Source organism: Bos grunniens, chromosome 4 (assembly GCF_055505025.1).
Source record: "Bos grunniens cultivar Pamir isolate PY7600 chromosome 4, Bosgru_T2T1.0, whole genome shotgun sequence".
NCBI classification, from domain to species: Eukaryota; Metazoa; Chordata; class Mammalia; order Artiodactyla; family Bovidae; genus Bos; species Bos grunniens.
In genome coordinates, this window is record NC_141168.1 from 35,018,190 (window position 1) to 35,042,882 (window position 24,693).

General features: G+C 38.8%; 1 protein-coding gene across 2 annotated transcripts in view; it reads right to left on the bottom strand.

Annotated features, from left to right (window-relative positions):
* Positions 1–24,693, bottom strand: part of KCND2 (potassium voltage-gated channel subfamily D member 2) — a 568,410-nt gene that overhangs the window by 21,981 nt on the left and 521,736 nt on the right. The window lies entirely within an intron of this gene.

The window sequence follows — 24,693 nt, forward strand, 5'->3', positions numbered from 1 at the left end:
CACTCCAGCGTTCTTGCCTGGAGAATCCCAGGGACAGGAGCCTGGTGGGCTGCCGTCTGTGGCATCACACAGAGTCAGACACGACTGAAGCAACTTAGCAGCAGAGATTATAATTTGAATAAATAAAGCAGAAAGTGAACTTACTACTCAGAGGGAAAAGACGGGTAAAATGAAATATCTTGTTTGTACTGTAACAAAAGGGGGAAACGTAAGGGTATGAACCAGCTTGCTGAAAGTTAGCAAATTCCCATCTAGAAGGATGCATAAGGGAAAAGAGGTAATAGACAAAAAAAGGGGTGGTTTAATGCCATAAAGCTCTGCTAATCTGCATCAAATACAATTGTATCTATTATTTGCCTTTGTCATATTTGTTTTTAAATCCGAATTTACTTTATAGTCAAGAAAGCATAAGCGAATGCTTGAGACGACTGGCCAGTGTGCTATGATTATGTGGGAAGAAGCAGGGAGAACAAAATCCTCATTGGTGGGAACACCTCTCAATGTTTTACTCCTGGGTTCCACAGATCTTTCCCACATAATAGAAAATTAGGATGGAACCTCCCTGGTGGTCCAAGGGTTAATAATCTGCTTGGCAATGCAGGGGACATGGGTTCAGTCCCTGGACTGGGAAGATTCCATATGCTGAGGGCAACTAAGCTCATGTGCTCAACTACTGAGCCCAACAGTCCTTTACAGCCCGTGCTCCAAGAGAAGCCGCCACAGTGAGAAGCGCATGCGCCACAGCAAATGGTAGCCCCCAGTTGCCGCAACCAGAGAAAGCCCGCTAGCAGCAACGAAGACCCAGGGGAACCAAAAATCAATGAAAACAAAGAAAAGTAAGATGATCCTCAAGGCCATGGAAGATGGCGAAAGCACAAGGAAGCAGAAGGGGCAGGATATTAAGACCAAGCAGCCTTGTGATTATGTGTGTAAGGGCAGCCCAAGGCTTGGGTGATCCCAAAGGAACACCTGCTGCCTCCGTCCACACGCCCTTTGGCACTAAATGTACTTTTCTGTCAGTTCTACTCCCTACCCCTCTCTCCTTTTTACAATTAAACTGCTATTGATATCTTTAATATTCAAAGCACCTTTCATTAGCTTGACTGTGTTGGAGAATCATGGAAAAGGCACAGTATGATTTGTATATGTTCTTATATTGTCCATTTGGTTTCTCTTCTCACTTGGGAAGGGGTTCCCAGGTGGTGTTATTGGTAAAGAACCCATCTGCCAGTGCAGGAGACCTAAGAGACCTGGGTTTGATCCTGGGTTGGGCTGATCTTCTGGAGGAGGGCATGGTAACCCACTCTGGTATTCTTGCCTGGAGACTCCCATGGTCAGAGGAGCCTGGTGGGCTATAGTCCATAGGGTCGCAAAGAGTTGGACATGACTGAAGTGACTTAGCATGCATGCTTGTTTGGGAATGACCTTGAGAATTGAAACAGGTAATTTTTATTGCAAACTTGTAATTGGGCATAGAATCTGGTAGGGAAGGGAAACAGTTTGCTAGCAAAACCAGCTGCTTTCCTTTGTTTCTATTCCTATTCCTACTGGAGTATTCAAACTCCAATTCTTACTAAGAAGCTAAACAGCATTACAGACCTCAGGAGTAATCTCTTTGAAATCCAGTGGAAGAAAGGCTTAGCAGAGAAAGCTTCCTCATGAGAGGTGACACTTATAGTGGCTAAATGATCATTTTAAAATTTATATATTGCCTACAATACTGCCCATCTTTTAATGATTATTCTTATCCTAGGCAACTTGTATAATGGTTGGTATTTTATTTTTTATCATATAAAAACACATCTCACTTTGCCCAACTCCTGATGTTTACATTTATGCTAAGCCCAAAAGTATTATATAGTCTATTCTTTCTGTCTTCTTCAGATTTTTATATTAGGTCTCAAGTCTTCAAAAATCCATTTTCCTAAAACAGTTACATTAGAACATTACAAAGATGTGTTTTTGTTTCCACAGAGACATTTTTTTTTCTATATGTAAATAAAACTGATTCAAAGACTATAAGAGGCCTCTAAGGTCAAGTAAGAAAGAAGAAAACAGTGGAGAGAATAGCATCATATAAAAGAAAAACTATCAATAAATTTTACACAATGAAAAATGAGCAGACTTGAACTTTATTAATGGAAGGGACGCTTTCCCGATACATCTGCTTTCCTCTCTTTCTTCTAACTTTCCCTTCTTTCTCCTACATTTACCACAGAGAGTCACCGTAGGTTCTTTCTGCTCCTTTTTCACCCTGAGCATCCCCCAAACTTTATGTTTATTGCTCCCTTTCCTCCTTATATCAGTTAAAAGGTACAATATAGGGGTATTATTCACATAAAATGTTAATTCTAAATATGTACTTACAGCCCCCTAAAATACTTGGTTAAAATGAAATATTTTGCCATATGTGAAAGATCATATTGAGTGGAGGACCAATTTCTCAAGAATAGTTTCAGTCATTGGTTCTTGAAGATTTTAATCTCAAATATTATCCAAAACTTTCATGCTAAGTACTTGAATTCTGGAATGCACTCAATGCCAAAAAAGTGGTAAATCTTGTTAACATAGACAATCAAACAGTGGTAAATCTTGTTAACTAAGACAATCAAATGAATATATCATCTATCCTTTGTCCATTTATCTTTCCAATTTATCAAGTAATACTGAAATAGATGCGAACGTGGATAATTTTCAAGCGTAATACATTGCAAACCAAATTTTACTAATATCTACTCAAACTTTCCATTGTTGGCATTTCTCCAGAAATCAGATGACTAAATACATTTAGATCTCAAATGGAGAACAATTTCCTTGAATTTTTTTTACACAGTGCGAACACAATACTGCTAGCTTCCTAGTCCTATTCATATAGCTTCTATTTTTTTCTTCTCTTTTCGTTTGGAGAGCATAAATGTAGGCTCATTGGATAAAGAAGAAATGTTATATAAGGCAAACCTCCCCAGCAAAGGCATGACTTTCCATCTGTGAAACTCTTTCCCATGGATAACAAGAAAGAAAACAAAACCCAGGAATTCTGTGAATAATTATAAAGGTAGAACAGATCTTCGTATAACAGGAAGGAAATGCTGATTTGAAAATAAACCTTGATGCTTACTGTAATTCAAACTCACTCTCCTTTTTTCTTTCTTATAATGAAAAAGTCTTAAATTGCTAGTTATCAGAGACAGAGTGAATGGACTCTGTGCAGCTGCATTGAAGTCCAGAACATCCTGTACGTTGTATAGGGCAGGTGCTGGTTCAATAAAGACTGTATTTTACTATGTTAGAGTAAAAAACCCCGACATTTTCATATCAGACATAAACCAAGATTTGGGGATACAAGTATCTGAAAAATTTTGTTGCTAAGTCATGTCCAACTCTTTTGCAACCCCATGTACTGTAGCCTGCCAGGCTCCTCTGTCCATGGGATTTCTCTGGTAAGAATATTGGAGTGGGTTGCCATTTCCTTCTCCAGGGAATCTTCCTGACTGAATTTCCTGCACTGGCAGGCAGATTTTTTTTACCAGTGAGCCATCAGGGAAGCATCTGAAAAATAGATACCTGCTATGATTATGATATATTTGAATGCCTCACTATCCCCACACACAATTCATAAGTTGACATCTTAATGTCCCTTGTGATGATGTTAAGAGGGGGGCATTTGAGAGATAATTAGGTCATGAGGGTGAGGCTCTCATGAATGGGCTTCATACTTTTATAAAAAGAGACCCCACAAAGCTCCCTAGTCCCACCGATTTGTGACGATACAGAAAGAAGGGCTGTCTGTGAACCAGGAAATTGAGCTCACCGACCATCACAAAGAATCTGCTGGCACCATAACCTTGGATTTCTCAGCCTCCAGAACTCTGTTGCTTATAAACTACCTAATCTGTGATATTTTGTTATAACAGCCCAAATGGATTAAGATGTGTAACAAAATAATTAGAGGAATATAAGTAATATGTATAACAACTTCCTTGTGAAAGCAGTTAGCTATGTGTGTGTATGTGCATAGGTGTGTGTGTGTGTGTGTGTGTGTGTGTGTGTGTGTCTGTGTGTGTTGTAATTACTGATTTTGTGTCTGAATTTTTCTCCTAGATCTGACTGCTCTTCTGAGTTAGACTGAGAAATAATTTCTTCTAACCTGGAAGCTGGATCACTTCTTAACTAATAATTCAACCCCTTAGGGTCTCAGTAGCTATGTTATTCATGAATTTTTCTGCCATCAACTTATTATTCTATAAGGATCACAGTTTGATGGATAATTTTTATGGTAGCTGCAATGTTTGCAAATAAAAAACAGCTTAAAAAAAGTGTTACTATATAACACCTGCTTATGGTACAGAACTTGTTTGCCAGAGGGGTCCTGCTATTACTTTGACAATAGACAGATTTCTCTTTGACATGTTAAAATCAATGTTTGCCTAAAAAGAGCTGCCTTGATTTTGCTTCCACCTCTCTTCCTGTAGGATCAATCACTATACTATCCTGGCTGTGTAGAAAGTTTGATATTTTTTTGGATTATCTAACATATATAGTTATTTCAAGTAATCTGTGTACTCTCTTGTTTCTTTAAATTGAAGCCAAAAATTTGAGCTATTTTTAAAAAGCGTATCTTTCTTTTTTTCTTTTTCTACTGTTTACAACATTAATAATCTTAGCATAACCCCACACTCCCTTTATTGGACGTTCCTAGCCAGGAGTCCATGGATTCTTAAGGAACTCATGGATAAAATTCAGATGAGTCAGGGAACTCCATGATAGTCTCAGTCTTCATAGGCATTTTACTGAAAATTTTTGAAGCTTTTATTGAATTATCACAAGTGGAGTTTCCAAATAATGTTCAAAATTTATAATTTGATTATTTAAGGGCATATCAATTGTCAGTGTAAGCAATTTGAACACACACTGCACAAAGGAAATGCTGTAAAAATCACAGCATTATTTTATAGCTGCAGAAATACCATATATCCACTAGGGGGCATAAAAGCCTAAATGAAAGTAGAAACCAGGTTCTTTTTTGGTTTTCACAAACTGAAGGAAAGAGAGAAGTATTTCCAGTAAATTGCCTGCACCGATTCCTTATCTTTGCCTACACACATTCAATATTTAGGATATATCTTGGGCATTTTATTCCTCTGGAAATAGTTGAACAAGACAAAAACCTTACCAGTTTCATTGATTATCTATTTTTAAGGTGCTTCCAAAAAGAGGGACCAGAATTCTGACAGCATGTTCTATTTCTTGTAGAAAGAGAAGTAAATTTCTGTAATGTGAGATATCACTAAAGTATTATTTTCAATAAGAAGCCCTTTAGCCAAGACTTTTAGTGAAAAAAATAGGGGAAATTAAAGGACCAGGTTTGGAAATTAAAGGGGAAAACTGAGGAGATGAGGGAGATTCTTTTAGCACATTTATTCCCGTTTATGCACTAAGCTCTCAACATGAGATTTCAGTAGGGCTTACTAACCCTTTCTCCAGCTTGTGCCTCTTTCAAACACAATTTTTTTTTTCTGACTTCTTTCGTTTTCTCTTGTTTTTAGCCTACTATATGATCAAATGATACTTTAAAGGCTACAAATAAAGCATATGATTATGACCCAGTATACTGATAAAACATGTTACCCAAGTGAGTATCATTAGTAAAAGCCTTTACAAATCTTTAAAGAAAAATTTTTTTTTTAACTTTGAAAGAATTCTTGTCAGAGCCCACTTTCTCATACTGTATTCTTTCTTTTTTAAAAAGCTATGAAAATACATGTACCATTGATTATTGTGAGCATGCATATAGAAAAACAAAACAAAACCAAACACCTGGAGCTGGCTTGCCCAGCTGTGGGACCACCGGAAATACTTTCCCCTGCTTTTGGAGCCTAGTCTTTGTTGCCTGGAGCTATCCTTTCACTCTCACATATCTTAGAGTCTGATCATGTCATTCTCCTGCATGAAAGCCTTCATTGTCTCTCCATCACCTGCAGGAAAAAGCTCCAGCTTCTTAGCATGATACACCCAGTTCTTCATGACTCTCCCATCCCATCCTCCACCGCTCACCCCACAAACCTTATATTGTAATCGGAGCAAATAACTTTGTATTACTGAAATGTACTAGGAATGTACTAGAGGAATCCTTCCATTCTTCTATCCTTTGTATATATTGTTATTTCTAGAATACTCCCCTTTGCATAAATCCTTTGGGTGAACTCCTAATTTTCAGTGATAAAGCTCTAGCATCAATTCTTATTTGAAGAATTTCTTGACAAGTTTATCTGTCCAATAAAAGTAATATCCTCTGTCTCAGATGCCTCCCATGTTGCTTGCAATTAATAAAGCACAATTAGTTTTGTACAGGTCTTTTTTCTCTCAATAAACTAGGAGGTCCAGTAGGTCAAGGATCATGTCATCATTATAACCCAGTTTAGCACAGACCTTGTCCGAGAGCTGAGCAAGTAGTTGAAACTCAATAAATGTTTATGGTTTAAATAAATCCTCCAGGGAGAGCCTGATGGTAAACAATAAATAATGGGAGGGAGTGAAGGTGAGTATACATCTCCTGCTCTTATTTTCTCTTAACCAGATTTCCTTTTCTTCCCCAGACCCAGCACCAACTCATCTCCTCAATTTGTCTAAATTCCACTTCAGATACTTATATGATGTGCCCAGAATAACCTAGTTCTACCCTGTCAATTAACCTTACTTTTTATACCCAGAGGAATTATTTTTAACCTACATGATTTTACATGAACAGAGAAGTCAAGAGACCTGACACTTTTCAGTTCCTACCCACTTTCCATTGTCACATGCTTAACCAACGTATATCCAGCCAGAGTTTCAAAATACAAACCCCCTCAAATTTGACAGGTTTTGCAATCCTCAAGTGCCCAACAAGTTGAACAAATATGACTCATGCTTCTCTGAATCTCACATGTCATCCTAGGAGATGGCTGAGTCTTTCCACATCTCTGTATTCTACTTGAGGATGCTGCTAATCTTAGATAGTGAGCATTATCAGTTCTCTGAAAATGTCATTGTTTGGTGCCCATTTTTCTTAACAAGGTCTATCTGCTTATGCCCTGGGAGTATATTGGAGCAGATAGGCTTGTCTTCCATCAGAAGATAGTTAATACTTCAAGCAAAGTCAAGGTCCCAGTGAATACCTGATCATTTTGGCTGTGGGCTGATGTCACCAGTTTTCATAGTTTTGTGTGTTCTGGTTGTGCATCCCAAGGGGTTTCATCTTTAACACTGTCAGAGGTACTCTCACACCGGGAACTTTCTTCAGTTACCTCCTGCTGTTGCTTCCATCTCTTCCTGTCCTTTGAAAGGTAAATCTGTTGGAGGAAGTGCCCCACTGTTCCTGTTTCCAAGTCACTGCTGCTACACTGCAGGCTGCCACCCAAAGAGACAAATCCCAAAGCCATTTTGACAGTTCTGCTCGTTAAGTCTGTTTTCTTATAACCAGCCACTGATATCTAACACCACCAAAATTATTCACTATTTACAATCCATTCAGACTCCTAAGTGCCTTTGTCATGGGAAGAAGGAGGAGTTGGTCTCCAGGAGTTTGCTTGAAGCCTAAGTCTTAGAGGAGAATTCAGTTGGGCAAAATAAAAGCATGAAGTGAAGATGTTTATTGTGAAAGTTTTTATTTTTTTCCACCTGAGTTTATAGTCTAAGACCTGTTAGCTGTTATAGGCCTCAAGGTACCTTTGAGATGTCTTCAAGTATTTACATATTTTATTTTGAGCCTTACTTTAAAAATTACTTATAGATTATCCAATAATGACCTAACACATCTTTTGTTTCTAATTCTGCCCAGGAAGGCTTAATAATTTTGCCACATATTATCTAGTTCTTAAATTTTACAGAAAAGAAGGCACACAGTTCTAATTATACTGGAGATAAGATGTGCTTAGGGAGTCAGGTTCTGCTTTGGCAGCTGCAGTGTCTCAGGAAATGGTGATGCTGCAAACACAAGTTGTGTCACTGCTGCCATCTAGAGGCTGGGAAGTCCAAGGTCAAGATGCTGACACCTCTAGTGTCTGGTGAGAACCCACCTCCTCGGTCACTGATGGCTGTTCTTTTGCCTTTTGTGAGGACCAGGCAGCAGGAGGGAAGGAGCTCTTTGGGGCACTAATCCTGTTCATGAGGGCTCTGCCCTCATGACCTAATCATCTCTCAAAGGCCCCACCTCCAAATACCATCCCACTGGGTGTTAGGATTTAACAAGTGAATTTGGGGAGGAGGGGCACATTCTGTCTGTATTATCTAAAGGTAATCCCAGGAATGGCCTGGCACCCCTCACTCAGCTGACCATGGGCAGAGGCTGGGCTTCTCTTGTCTTGTAGGGAAGGTGAGAATTCAGTTTGGAGCTCATCAACATGGAGTAGTTTCTCCAAGTCATACAGCCAGGTTGGATGCCGGCCTTGTAACTTCTCTATCTATGCATCAATCAGCCTGGTCACTGACCAGGAAAGCTACTTCTTTCCTGTTAAAAGTTTCAATATTCCTTAAGTATAAATTATTTAATACAATTATGCCTCATGTAAATAGTCACAGCTGTTTAAATACAAAAGGAAGTGAGACTGGAGGAGCTGTGATTTAACCTCCCAAAGACAGCCAGGCATTTCTGGTCTTCAATTTAACCTAGAAAGTTTCTATATCCTTAAACAAACTTTGATTTTGATGAGACTCCAAAGACCTATATTTACATTAGAGATGCTTTTGGAGAACAATTCTATTCTGTTCAATGTGCGGCAAAGTTATTTCCTACAATTGAATGAAGATACTATATTCATTTTGTGTTTAGATTCTTTCACCTCTTCTCAGGATAGTAAAGCATTGATGAAATCATCCTTTTTTCTTTAACAGTAAGAAACAGTAAATTTTAAAATTTATAATTAATTGCCTAAGTTGTATGTACAGCAAATTTTAAATTTTATAATTTAACAGTAAATTTTAAAATTTATAATTAATTGCCTAAATTGTATGTATAGCAAATTTAAGGAAGTTCTGCTTTATGTTATTTAATGACCTTGATAAGGATATAATAGTTACATGTTTCCCCAAAATACTAAACACCCACCCCTCATTACACAATCATCCTTTTAAAAAACTTAGATGGTGAAAAATTGCTATAAATTAATTATTAGACATGTTTCAAGTCTAATCAAGTCCGCTGGCACACTGCTGCTGCTGCTGCTGCTAAGTCGCTTCAGTCGTGTCCAACCCTGTGCGACCCCATAGATGGCAGCCCACCAGGCTCCGCCGTCCCTGGGATTCTCTAGGCAAGAACACTGGAGTGGGTTGCCATTTCTTTCTCCAATGCATGAAAGTGAAAAAGTGAAAGTGAAGTCGCTCAGTCGTGTCTGACTCTTAGCGATCCCATGGACTGCAGCCTACCAGGCTCCTCCGTCCATGGATTTCCCAGGCAAGAGTACTGGAGTGGGGTGCCATTGCCTTCTCCCCCACTGGCACAATGCTACATGTTAAAACTTTTTATGTTTTATCTATATAATAGGCAGAGGGGAAAAAAGCTTGTATCCAGTAATATAACTTAGACCTTTTTTAAAATTTTGTATTTTGTATTGGAGTATAGCCAATTAACAATGTGGTAACAGTTTCAGGTGAACAGGGAAGGGACTCAGCCATACATATACATGTGTTCATTCTCTCCCAAACCCCTCTCCCATCTAGGCTGCCACATAATATTGAGCAGAGTTCCACGTGTTATAAAGTAGGTCCTTGTTGGTTATCCATTTCAAATATAGCAGGGTGTACATGTCCATCCCAAACTCTCTATTTTTTACCCCATCCTTTCTCCCCCTCAGGAATCATAAGTTCATCTCTAAGTCTGTGAGTCTCTTTCTGTTTTGTATGTAAGCTCATTTGTATAAATGATCATTTTTTTTCTACTACTTATGTAAGTTAAGGCCTATTCTGAATAAACACAAATGAAGGGTCTTAAATAAACACAGGTCTCTATCCCTATAGTCCTAACTGGTCAGATTTCAGTATGAAAATTCACCTGTGTTTGCATTCTGATAGGATCTAGCTTAAACAATTTAAAATGAAACAAAAAGGTGCACCTGTTAAAACATAAACCAACTAAGAAGAAATTCTATAAAATATTATTTGCCTGAGGTTTCATTTTAAGGAAAAGAGGAAACAAATTATGTAAAAATAAGTTAAAACTAGAAATTAAAGTTTAAAAAATTCCAGAATATATCCCACATTCCAAGCATATTAATACTTTTCTTACATCTCTTTGGATTTTCCTATCTAGTTAATCTTCTGGAAATGAGATTAGATTATAGGCACAATATCTTACTTTTAAAATACTACTGTTTATATTCAAGGTCTACGCAGGAAAGCAGAAGCCACCTCAAGTATTTACAAGAGAAAGGACTTAATGAACGGAATTATTTTCATGGTGGGGGAGCAGACAATGGGGGTGGGTTGGGGTGGGGTGGTGGATTTGCAGAGACAGGACTAAAGGTTAACCCAGGGGGTGGTAGCAGGAAAAGGAAGGCATTCCTTTTCCAGGGGATCTTCCTGATCCAGGGGCAAAGGAAGAGAAAGCTTGCTGACCTCAAGAGCAAATTCCTGATGGAAGCTGGGTCCTTAGAGCCTCTGAGAAGAAAGAGCCACTGAAGAGGGTTAGCTTCTGCCTTAGAAGATGCAAAGAAGGAAACCTGACTCCTCTCCCATCCCCTTCCAATCTCCCATTGGACAACCCTGCAGAACATCAGATCACAAGCCAGCCTGGGAAATGAAGCCCTCTAGGTTCTGGGAAAGATTGAAGGCAGAAGAAGAGGGCAATAGAGGATGAGATGGTTGGATGGCATCACCAATGCACTGGAAGTGAACTTGAGCAAACTCGGGGAGATGGTGAGGGACAAAGGATCCTGGTGTGCTGCAGTCCATGGGGTTGTGAAGAGTCAGACGCAACTTGGCAACTGAACAACAATGGGGTCTAGCTAGGACTTCCCAGGTGATGCTAGTGGTAACGAACCCTCCTGTCAATGCAGGAGACATAAGAGATACAGGTTCGATCGCTGGGTCAGGAAGATCCCCTGGAGGAGGGCATGGTAATCCATTCCAGTATTCTTGGCTGGAGAATCCCATGGACAGAAGAGCCTGGTGGGCTACAGTCCATAGGGCTGCAGAGAGTTGGACACAACTGAAGAGACTTAGCATGCACACACAGGGTCTAGCTAATAAAAGGCAAAATCCAACTTGAAGCTAGGGCTTTTCCCCTCCAAACAGGTCTCTGTGCATTCACCACAGCACACTGCTAAGGTCCATCCTGATTTCAAGTTATTATGACCCAAACACAGACCTGTTTTTTGGTTGACTGACTCCAGAACTCCCCTAAAAGCAGCAAATTACATTTGACCAGAATTAGAATCCTGGTAGTCAGACTGATAGAACCTCTCTGCATAGCAGTGCCACGTGTCATGTCATGTCATCCTGCTTTTGGAAATGTCATAAGCACATCAGGCTTCCTACCTTAAGGAATAAGGGGCAGTCGGACCTCCTGCTAGGGCAGGCTTGAGGCTTTTCAGTTTCTATCAAAGGTGTGTGTTTCAACCCACTGTAAACTAAAGAACCAAAATGTCCGTTTGGACAGAGTGAGGGGAAAAAAATGCCAAGCATAAAGCAATCTCATAAAGATGTCCAATTAGATCTGATGATTGTAAAATGCTCTACTTGTATGATACTGGGCACAGTATGTAATAATATCTGGTCCCTTGGGCCTTCCAAGCCTCGTGGTAAGTAAGTGCTGACAAGAGGCTCTTCATTAGAATAAATCATTTCAGAGTTGCATCCTTCAGCAGATCATCGGGAATGCCATTAGTAATAAATTAAAGCATATTTTAAAGGCAGGTGAAGAGATGTAAAAACAAATTGCCTTCCCAGATGAAGAGAGTTCCACAATTTAGTTGTTTGTGAGGCTGTTTGTAGCAGAAGCATCTGCTTTGGTTGTTGTTATTTTTGTTGTTGTTGTTTATTATAGTAATGAAAGTCTACAGCTAAACATGATAGAGCCTGGCTGTTAGTTTTAAATTTGAGTACAGAAAAAATATTCTTATGTTTAAAAGTGAATATAAGATTGTGGGTGTGGGTTTTGGCAATAAAATGATAATATACAATGTGTGCTTTAAATTAAAAACAAGAAAGAACATAGTGGTTCCATTATAGATGTCATTAACATGGATAGCTAGAATAGTCTCTTAAAATTTGTTTGACAGCTTGCTGTTTCTACCACTAATGAGTGTTTAAGATAACTCTATTTACAGTTGTAGAGTTAAAGCCTTTATAACACAGGGCCTTAACCTCAAAGAGCAGTCACTATGTGATCAACAGTGCTTGATTTTTCACTTTGAGAAAATGAGGCTGAAACTTGAAACAGCATGAGTAACATTCCTTGAAATATTCTTTAATACATTTGCTAGTGGTTTTATGCATACAAATAAAATTGTCTGCTTGGATAAAAGCACTTAAGGTAGTGAACTTCCACATATAAAAAAGAAAAAAATAAGTTAAAGTGAATGATAAAAGCTAAAAGCAAATGCTCCTCTTAAATCTATTTTCTTCCTTTCTTTTCTCTCTCCCTTTCTTACTCAAAAATTTATAAAGTTCCTATAATGAGTGAGGTACTGATAATAAATTCAATACTTGGTTCTTTTTTCTTCCCCAAAGATCTTATAGCTGAGGAAGAAAGTTAGAGTAATAAATAAACAACTGAACTCTTGCTATTTCAGGTTTCTAAATACTTGTGTATTTTTTTCTCTTACCTCCAAGATGCCTGAGGTTATTGTTTGCAATGTTTTATTTTATCTAACTTCTACTGGAAATGTCATTAATTATCTTGTTTATACCTCTACTATTCACACTAAGAAGGGATGTCCCAATGGGTTTCTCTATTCAACCGTAAAGAATCTCTTTTCCTCATAGGCAACTGTGTCTGAACTATTTTTCAAAAGAGATGTAAATAATGTCATTTTGATCCCTGGGTGGGGAAGATTCCCTGTAGTAGGAAATGGCAACCCACTCCAGTATTCTTGCCTGGAAAGTTCCATGGACAGAGGAGCCTGGTGGGCTACAGTCCATGGGATGGCAAAGAGTTGGACATGACTGAGTGACTGAGCACACGTGTGCATGGAAACACACACACACACACACGTTATTCCTTATATGCTCATTTAGAGCCCTCTTCGTGTAAAGGACAAGATGATGATATTTTACGCCTTGCAGGACATGTGGCTTCTATAACAACTGTTCAAAGTGCAAACACAGCCCTAGAGAATCCATAAATGAATAGGCTAACTATAATCCAATAAAAATTTGTGTTCATAAATAAATAAATAAAAACTTAATTTATGGACCTTGAAATTTGAATTTCATATAATTCTGTGCCAGTAAATATTCTTCTTTTGATTTTTCTCCCTAACAATTTAAATAAATGGGCTTCCCTGGTGTTTCAGTCGGTAAATAATCTGCCTGCAGTGCAGGAGACCCAGGTTCAATCCCTGGGTCGGGAAGATCCCCTGGAGAAGGAAATGGCAACCCATATTCTTTCCTGAAGAATCCTGTAGACAGAGGAGCCTGGTGGGCTATAGTCCATGGGGTCATAAAGAGTCAGACATGACTTAGTGACTAAACCCATCACCAACTATTTAAATACGTAAATAGTCTTCTAAAATCACAAGTGGTACAAAAACAGGAGATAGGCTGTGTTGGACTTGTGGGTGGTATCTTATCAACCTCTGACTTAGAGGGGCCATTCTTTGTGTCATCAACTCACTTTGGAAATGTTAAGTGTTGTTTTCCTGTGGAAGAGCCTGAAATCATTCAAGGAAATATTTCCTCAATACTGTCACACATATTTCTTGACATATTTTGTAATTCTTGACTTTAGGAAATGTACCTTCTAGGAGGGAAGAATAGAGGAGCCCCTGTTTTCCCAGCTCATCTGCCCTTCCCATCATAGCCCACTCTACCCACGACTGGAAGCCTGGTGTCAATGAGTGTGCAGCAGATCAAAGGGGAAATGGATTGATTGTCTGGTGGCAGCCAACTCTTTATCTAATTTGGGGTACAGTGGGTAGGAGGAAAATTTATTGTGTTCCAAGCACTTTGCTAAGTCTGGGAAGGCAGAGGGAGACTAAAAGAGGCAGACCTTGTTCTAGGTGACTTCTAGTAGGGAGAGAGGCTACATAGGAAATAATAATGCAATGATTACCACTGTAACAAGAAGAATTCTGGGATTCATCAGGAGTTGAGCATACTTGAGAAATACTCCCACAAGTATTTGGAAAGTAGGTCGATTGGAATTGAGTCTAGAAGGCTAAAAAAAGAGTGAGCCAAACAATAAAGAGAAAGAATATGTTAATAATGAGAGGCTTTCCGACAAGTGTTAGCAGCAGGAATGGTCTTATAAGCAGGTGGAGTAAGTCCCTGCCTATGACCATGCTCAGATACCTTCCTGGCTACTTCCTGTCTCTCATGCTCTTTGAATTACTTGAATTCCACCATAGAGACTTATTCTGCCTAAGAACTCTTCTCTTGGCTGAAATACAACTATTCTTGAGAGTGCTAACACATTAAGCCTTTGAACTCATTTGTATCTCTTTGGGATTAAATTTATGTATCAAACCGCTTCTTAAAGGCACTTGTAATGGGGAAAAAATGGTTCAAATATGGAAATCAGGCCCAGCAATGAAGCCTGCAGCACTGAAATCCAAACTTGGACTGTTTGAAAGTTTTACCTAGGGCTGGTTGTGCCTAGAAAAAGCTTTTTTCGTGAACTGACTTTTAAAAGGGCATTTGTTTGTCTAGCAGGAGTGAATGGAGCCAGCCATTATGCCTTAGAGACCCTGTATTGATCTTTGTAGACAAACCACTAAATAGGACTTGACTGCTACACAATGGAGGATTAATTTGCCCTTCCGTATAAGCCTACAGTGGGCATGTCAATATGCATTTATGAAACCTTGCTCTGTGCAAAGAAGAGAGTGAAGAACCCAATAAGCAAATTAAACTAGGGAAGCCAAAAAAAGGAATGTGGCCAACATGTTTCATTTTCCTTAAATGAAATTTGATTAAATGAAACCAGAAAAAACAAGTTTTAATATAATTTTCTAACTCTATTCATGGTTTTTAATTTACTGTTTATACACAGTTTGATGCTAATTATTTTATATTTTAGAAGGAATAAGATATGGAAACAAGTTTTTATCATCTGAATGACACTTTCTTGTTGAAACACCCAGAGATTACAGAAGATTTGAAATAAGGGTGAATCTAGGTAATTATGAGCTCCTGCTAGCCTGGAAATATAATTTTGTGTGGAATTTTGCCTAGGCTTACTAAGTGAGTAGGGAAGTAGGAAAGTTCTCTTGGCTAATTATTTATCAAACAAATTTCACATTTAAAACAAAATAGTTTTTCAAAAACCAAACTGATTAGCTAAGATATAAGTTTAACTCCGTAATTATTAATTAATGACAAAACTCACACAAGATAGGTGGCTTTCAGGAAAGCTAGCAAGTGAGAAAAAGAAACACACAGACAGCTACATGTTGGTTTTAATGTAATCAGGGAACATTTTGGTGCCTATGAGGACTCATCACTATGTACCTACTGAAATATGGTGTGCGTGCATACTAAGTAGCTTCGGCCCAGTCCGACTCTTTGCAACCCCATGGACTGTAGCCCACCAGGCTCCTCTGCCCAATGGATCCTGAGGTAAGAATATTGGAGTGGGTTGCCATGCCCTCCTCCAGGGGATCTTCTGGACCCAGGGATCAAACCCATGTCTTCTTATGTCTCTTGCACTGGCAGACAGGTTCTTTACCACTAGTGCCACCTGGGAAGCCCCACTAAAACATGGTACCATTAACTAAAGATGTGGAGCTACGGAACCATGTGTTAATGTTAAGCTCTACAATCTTTCTTATGATGCACGTGAGGTGCTCTTTTAACCTCTTTTCAACTTTTCTGGAAAAGGTCAGTTTTCATTCCAATCCCAAAGAAAGGCAATGCCAAAGGATGCTCAAACTACTGCACAATTGCACTCATCTCACACACTAGTAAAGTAATGCTCAAAATTCTCCAAGCCAGGCTTCAGCAATACGTGAACCTTGAATTTCCAGATGTTCAAGCTGGTTTTAGAAAAGGCAGAGGAATCAGAGATCAAATTGCCAACATCTGCTAGATCACTGAAAAAACAAAAGAGTTCCAGAAAAACATCTAATTCTGCTTTATTGACTATGCCAAAGTCTTTGACTGTGTGGATCACTATAAACTGTGGAAAATTCTGAAAGAGATGGGAATACCAGACCACTTGACCTGCCTCTTGAGAAATCTGTATGCAGGTCAGGAAGCAACAGTTAGAGTTGGACATGGAACAACAGACTGGTTCCAAATAGGAAAGGGAGTACATCAAGGCCGTACATTGTCATCCTGCTGATTTAACTTATATGCAGAGTACATCATGAGAAAGGCTGGGCTGGATGAAGCACAAGCTGGAATCAAGAATGCAGGGAGAAATATCTATAACCTCAGATACGCAGATGACACCACCCTTATGGCAGAAAGTGAAGAACTAAAGAGCCTCTTGATAAAAGTGAAATAGGTGAGTGAAAAAGTTGGCTTAGAGCTCAATATTCAGAAAACTAAGATCATGGCATCTGGCAAATAGATAGGGAGACAATGGAAACAGTGAGAGACTTTATTTTTGGGGTCTCCAAAATCACTGCAGATGGTGACTGCAGCCATGAAATTAAAGGATGCTTGCTCCTTGGAAGGAAAATTATGACCAACCTTGACAGCATATTAAAAAGCAGAGACATTACTTTGCCAACAAAGGTCCATCTAGTCAGGGCTATGGTTTTTCCAGTGGTCATATATGGATGTGAGAGTTGGACTATGAATAAAGCTGAGTGCCTAAGAATTGATGCTTTTGAACTGTGGTGTTGGAGAAGACTCTTGAGAGTCCCTTGGACTGCAAGGAGATCTAACCAGTCCATCCTAAAGGAAATCAGTCCTGAATGTTCATTGGAAGGACTGATGCTGAAGCTGAAACCCTAATACTTTGGCCACCTGATGAGAAGAACTGACTCATTTGAAAGAACCCTGATGCTGGGAAAGATTGAAGGAAGGAGGAGAAGGGGACGGCAGAGGATGAGATGGTTGGATGGCATCACTGACTCAATGGACATGAGTTTGAGTGAACTCCTGGAGTTGGTGATGGTCAGAGAGGCCTGGGGTTCTGTGGCCCATGGGGTCGCAAGAGTCAGACATGACTGAGTGACTGAACTGAACTGTACAACTTTTCTACTAAGAAACAAAAGTACGTGCTAAGTTGCTTCAGTTGTGTCTGACTCTTTGTGACCCCATGGACTGTAGCCTGCCAGGATCCTCTGTCCATGGGATTCTCCAGGTAAGAATACTGAAGTGGGTTGCCATTTCCTTCTCCAGAGGATCTTCCTAACCCAGGGATCGAAATGACATTATTTATATCTTTTTTGAAAAATCATTCAGCAGCCAGCAGTTATGATTTATTAACTGGAAGCAGAGAGTTAAGTGTAGCAATAGTTTCTATTCTTTCATAATTGGATGTGAAAAGTACAAGTAATTGCAGAGAAGTACAACAAACCTTAAAAATCTCACTTTACCAGGCTACACAACTACCAATTTTCTTTTTTTTTATAAGCTAACCTTAACAATTATATTTAAACACACACACACACACACACACACACACACATAAAACAAAACAAACCAAAAAGCAAGGTAGAACTAACTTTGGGACAAGATAGAGAATCTTACTTTAAATACTCTGCCAAATCCCTGCTATTAGTAAGCAGAGAGACATGAGCCCACAGTACGACCTCTATCAGTCAAGATCCTCTTTCTTTAGTCGTTTGCTCAGTTATGGCAGTGCTCCATCTCTAATGCCCCAAAGGTGAATGCCAAAGAAAGCCAGAGAGCTGAATGAGAGGTCTATTTGGTATATTTGGTCTGCATCATCTTCATGCTCTAAGTTCTTGATTTACAATCATTGATTCCTAGTATCCCAGTAAGTCTTTAATTATCCTAAGAGCTATTTGGTGTTTCCAAAAAGTTTTTCTGTGATTTAATTTATATTTAATTCACATGAAAAATTAATATATGGCATTCTGCTCTCTAATTAAAAATGGGTGCTTGTTATAAACTCAAAATCTTAACAGAAAGATGTCTCAATTCCCAAAAGTTATAAATGGCTATTGTGATGAGATTTTCCATTTTTATCTTCTATTTCATATGAGAACATACCTCTGAGGGGAAGGTAAGTACCATAAATATTAAATGTGAGAAAACTGATAATACAGAAGGAGCAGACAAAATGCATCTGAATATTGCTAAATTTGTGTGATTACAAATTAGTATACAATTCTGGGGGTAAAAAGAGTTTAAAGATGAGAAATAGCAACTGGCAAACCAAATCAATGTAATTAATTGTTTCCATGGATAGCTGTTTGCAGGCACAATGTTGGCTCATCCTGGGTTATAACAAAATGAATCTATGAATTATAACTGAACATTTTTTACATGTTAATTGCATTGTATTTATAACAACACATGTTTTTACTTACATAATCAGATAGAAATAGTAATTTGCTTTCTTTGTCAGAACTTCCTTATCATATAAAAGAAGCTTTATCTGATTAACTTTAGGTGGTAAATTAAAATTCTCGAGGATTGAACATATTAGTACCATTCTCAAGGGAGGCATGAAGGAAGGAAAGGACAATTTTTAGGAAAAAAACATGTGAGCTTGTTTAGTAGTCCTTTATAAGTCCTTTAGCTTATAGTCCTATGACTATAGGATTCAGAATTATGTATCAAATTTTTGATTTTCTTGTATTCACTATCTCTTAGCATTAGAGATTAAATAATAATCTAAGTATTCAAGAAAGCACAGTAAAAGATCTACTACTCTCTGGATATGAGTAAAAACCTATTTTAATTCTAGAGCTTTCCTGGAATAAGCTATCATACAGAAAAAATGCTTGCTATCAAGCTAATATTGTTATTGGACTAGAGCTTCCCTGGTGGCTCAGTGGTAAAGCATCTGCTTGCATTGCAGGGGACACAGGAGACATGGGTTCAATCCCTGGGTTAAGAAGACCCCGAAGGAGGAACTGGAAACTCACTCCAGTATTCTTGCCTGGAGAATCTTATGGACAGAGGACCCTGGCAGGCTATAGTCCATGGGGTCACAGAGTCCCTATGGCTGAGCACATACACATACATACATATTCCAGAAAAACTAAACCTAACCAAACCAAGAGGAGTACATCACCACTATCCAGGCTTTTTAAAGTCCTTTCCCTCACAGTTTAGCTGTGCAGTTCACATAACTAATAACCTTACAGCAGAATCTCCCAATGACAATAAGGTCTTTGAGTCCCAGCTGGCACTTTAGTTCATTTCAGGAAAAAACAGATGCAGTTAAATTTCAGATTAGTGAGAGATGACAGGAACATTTGAATAAGGGTTTATTCTGGTGACTCTTGTCAGGAGTCATGGCCATCTCTGAGCATACATTTGCCAAGGGGTGAAATCTGCATGGATTTTGCTAAAAATAAGAATCCACCATTGCTGATTATCAAACACTAGCATAATATGCCCCTTATTAGTGTTTCCCAGTTGACAGAATTTTATTTGAAGCAACAAGATTGTGAGATATTTTATTTTAATCTTGACAAGACAGGGAGTCAGAACACCTGCAGTCAAGTTCAGACCTGTCTCCTTCCAGATTTGTGGACATGGAGTGAATAATCTAACCTGAGACTGCTGCTGCTGCTGCTGCTAAATTGCTGCAGTCATGTCCGGCTCTGTGTGACCCCATAGACGGCAGCCCACCAGGCTCCCCGGTCCCTGGGATTCTCCAGGCAAGAACACTGGAGTGGGTTGCCATTTCCTTCTCCAATGTGTGAAAGTGAAAAGTGAAAGTGAAGTTGTTCAGTAGTATCCGACTCTGAGTGACCCCATGGACTGCAGCCTACCAGGCTCCTCTGTCCATGGGATTTTCCAGGCAACAGTACTGGAGTAGGGTGCCATTGCCTTCTCCGAACCTGAGACCGCTCCTCTGCAAAATGTGGGGATAAGCATATTCACTCTTTCTACTTTCCAATTTGTGATGGGGGTTATATTCTAAATCATCTCATCCAGGTGGACTCTGCTGTTGGAGAAGAGTTGGTGCATTTTACAAATCATATTTCTAAAAAGTACATAATCCCATCATTGGGGAGGTATTATTACTACCCTTATTTTGCAGATAAAGGAAAGTAGGATTAAAAGGGCTAAGTATCTGCAGGGACAATCACAAAAGAAGTGAGGTGTAGGTGGGCCTGACCTCACACTCTTCCAGGGGCTTACATGTGGTCTTTTGACTCTTTTTACAAATGATGCCAGTTGCAAGCAGATGCCATGTATGCTTATCAATGGCAGAGCTAAAATCTGAACCCAGTACTCTGGACCTTGCCAGTGGAATAAATGTCTTTCAAGAAGCAAATGTAGGTATATCCTGAATCTGTACCCTTCAGGAAATTTAGGTTCAGCCATCACTTCAGGGACCTGTAGCTGGTTTTTGAACTTTCAGTTTAAGAGAACCATTTCTTTTGATTACCTTCTATTTTATTGTATTTATTTTTTTAATTTCCTTCTATTTTAAAATCAAATAAAATTTATTTTCTTGGGTGAAAATGTTTTGCACTTTTCATTATGGACTTCTGTTTGCTCTCCTTACCTAATATTCTTTTGTTCATTTATATTTTTCCTAGACTATAAAACTAAGTTGAAAAAAATACAATTCAGAAATTCAAACTTCAAAGGAAAACAAAAGAAATATTTAAAAAAATTAAATAGAATCCATGGATACAAGTATGAATCAGATTCAGTGAAGTAGCCCTCATAGTCAATAAGAGTCCAAAATTCAGTACTTGCATGCAGCCTCAAAAATGACAGCATGATCTCCATTCATTTCCAAGGCAAACCATTCAACATCACAGTAATCCAAGTCTATGCCCCAACTAATGCTGAAGAGACTGAAATTGAATGGTTCTATGAAGACCTACAAGACCTTCTAGAACTAACACCCAAAAAACAAACAAACAAAAAAACAGTTGTTCTTTTCATCATAGGGGATTGGAATGCAAAACTAAGGAGTCAAGAGAAACCAGAGTAACAGGGAAGTTTGGCCTTGGAGTACAAAATGAAGCAGGGCAAAGGCTAATAGAATCTTTTTTAAGAGAACACTCTGGACATATCAAACAATCTTTTCCCAAAACACGAGATGACTCTATACACGCACATCACCAGATGGTCAATACTGAAATCAGATTGATTATACTTTGCAGCAGAAGATGTAGAAGCTCTATACAGTCAGCAAAAACAAGACCTGAAGCTATAGCTCAGATAATGAGCTCCTTATTGCAAAATTCAGCTTAAATTGAAGATAGTAGGGAAAACCACTAGGCCATTCAGATATGGCCTAAATCAAATCCTTTATGATTATACAGTGCAGGTGATGAATTTATTCAAGGGATTTGATCTAGTAGATGGAGAGCCTGAGGAACTATGGACAGAGTCATGTAACACTGTAGAGGAGACAGTGAAAAAAAATCATCCCAAAGAAAAAGAAATGCAAGAAGGCAAAGTGGTTGTCTGAGGAGGTTTTACAAATAGCTGAGGAAAGAAGGGAACTGAAAGGAAAGGGAGAAAGGAAAAGATATACACCACTGAATGCAGAGTTGCAGAGAATAGCAAGGGGAGATAAGAAGGCCTTCTTAAATGAACAAGGCAAAGAAATAGAGGAAAACAATAGAATGGGAACAATTAGAGATCTCCTCAAGAAAACTGGGGATATCAAGGGAACATTTCATCCAAGGATGAGCATGATAAAGGGTAGAAACAGTAAGGACCTATCAGAAGCAGAACAGATTAAGAAGAGGTGGCAAGAATACATAGAAGAACTATACAAAAAAGCTCTTATTGACCCAGATAACCACAATGGTGTTGCCATTCACCTAGAGCCAGACAATCTAGTGTGTGAAGTCAAGTGGGCCTTAGAAAGCACTGCTATGAACAAAGCTAGTGGAGATAATGGAATTCTAGTTGAGCTATTTCAAATCCTAAATGATGATACTGTTAAAGTGCTGCATTCAATATGTCAGTAAATTTAGAAAATTCAGCAGTGGCCAAAGACTGGAAAAGATCAGTTTTCATTTCAGTCCCAAAGAAAGGCAATGCCAAAGAATGTTCAAACTACTGCAAAATTGAGGTTATTTCACATACTATTAATAGAAAGTAAGTAAGTAAGTGTTAGTTGCTCAGTCATGCCTGACTCTTTGTGACCCCTGGTGGACTGCAGCCCACCAGGCTCCTCTGCCCATGAGATTTCGCAGGCAAGGATACTGGAGTGGGTTCCCATTTCCTTCTCCAGGGGATCTTCCCAACCCAGGGATCAAACCGGGTTTCCTGCACTGCGGGCAGATTCTTTACCAACTGAGCTACAAGGGAAGCCCAATAGAAAGGTTGTGCTCAAAATCCTTCAAGCTAGGCTTTAGCAATATGTGAACTGAGAACTTCCAGATGTATAAGCTGAGTTTAGAAAAAGCAGAGGAACCAGAGATCAAATTTCAGATATTCACTGGATCATAAAGAAAGCAAGGGAATTCCAGAAAAAACATCTACTGCTTCATTGACTACGCTAAAGCCTCTGACTGTATGAGTCATAAGAAACTGTGGAAACTTCTTAAAGAGATGGGAATACCAGACCACTTTACCTGTCTCCTGAGAAACCAGTATGCAGGTCAAGAAGCAACAGTTAGAATCAGACATGGAACAACAGACTGGTTCAAAACTGGAAAAGGGGTACAGAAAGGTTTTTATTGTCATCCTGCTTATTTAACTTATATGCAGAGAACATCATGAGAAATGCCAGGGTGGATGAAGCACAAGCTGGAATGAAGATTGCCAGGAGAAATATCAACAATCTGAGAAATGCAGATAGTACCACTGTAATGGCAGAAAGTGAAGAACAACTAAAGAGCCTCTTGAAGGTGAAAGAAGAGAGTGGAAAAAGTTGGCTTAAAACTCAACATTTAAAAACCGAAGATCATGGCATCTGGTCCCATCACTTCATGGCTAAGAGACTGGAAAAAAGTCAAAACAGTTTCAGATTTTGTTTTCGTGGTCTCCAAAATCACTGTGGATGGTGATTGCAGCCCTGAAATTAAAGACACTTGTTCTTTGGAAGGAAAGCTATGACAAACCTAGGAAATGTATTTAAAAGTAGAGACATCACTTTGCTGACAAGGGTCCATATAGTCAAACCTATGGTTTACCCAGTAATTATGTACAGATGTGAGAGTTGGACCACAAAGAAGGTTGAGCACAGAAGAATTGATGCTTTCAAACTGTGGTGTTGGAGAAGACTCTTTAGAGTCTCTTGGACTGCAAGGAAGGGAAATCCACCCTGAATATTCATTGGAAGGACTGATGCTGAAGCTCCAATACTTTGGCCACCTGATATGAAGAGCTGACTCACTGAAAAGACCATGATGCTGGGGAAGATTGAAGGCAAAGTGGCAGAAGATGAAATGGTTAGCTAGCATCACTGACTCAGTGGACATGAGTCTGAGCAAATTCCAGGAGACAGTGAAGAACAGAGGAGCCTGTTGTGCTGCAGTCCCTTGGTTGCAAAGAGTCAACACGACTTAGCATCTGAACAACAACAACAAACCAAAGAGTAAGTGCTTTTAATCTCAGTCCTTTTAACGTCCATGCTGACAAACTGTAGAGCAAAAAGCCTTGGTTCTGCCTGATCACATCGACTTTTAATCATTTCAATTGGGAGGAAGCACCTGGGACATCAGCTGCCAACTCTGGAGCGCAAGCACTCAGTCTTCTTAATTTTCCCTAACCTTATTTAGAGTCTTTGTTACACAATCAGCTCTTTTGCTGTCCACTTTAGCTTATATATTTTTATTTTTTGTCTCTTGTGTTGTCTGAGTATGGCCTGAGACTAAATAAAATTAGTTGTGCTCCTAACTTTAAATACAGATCTTGGTGATCCTTCATATTAAAATGAACCAAAATAAAAAATGAACTCATTCTGAAAAATCTGTTATGAACTCCTTTTGCCCAGAAACTAAACCCTTAAGTATGAGAACCAGAATATTCTCTTAGTTGAATCTGAACAAAACTTGTATAAAACACGAAAAGCATTTAACATTTTTTACTTATTCCTAAGGAAATCCAGGGGAGTTGTGTCAAATCCTCAGTGACAAGAAAGGCTACTTTCTTATGTAATTTAATTTAGGGAATCCTACTGGGTCCCTGCTGGTGGCATGACCCTCTCCATGGCCTATCTGGTACTAGTCGTTTTCATAAGAAAATATAATTTCTTTCAATTTCTTTGGTGCCCCTTAAATTAAGTTTGGACAAGAATATCTTTATAGCTAACAGACATTGAACTATTTTAGGCTTCCTGGAAAAGTATATACAAGTCATTTAAATCCAATGTTAAATTCATTGCTTAACATATACTGACCTTCAGTTTTACTGAATAAATAATAAATGTTACAGAACATGTGGAATATAAACAGCGATCTAAATGTACATATGCACTATATT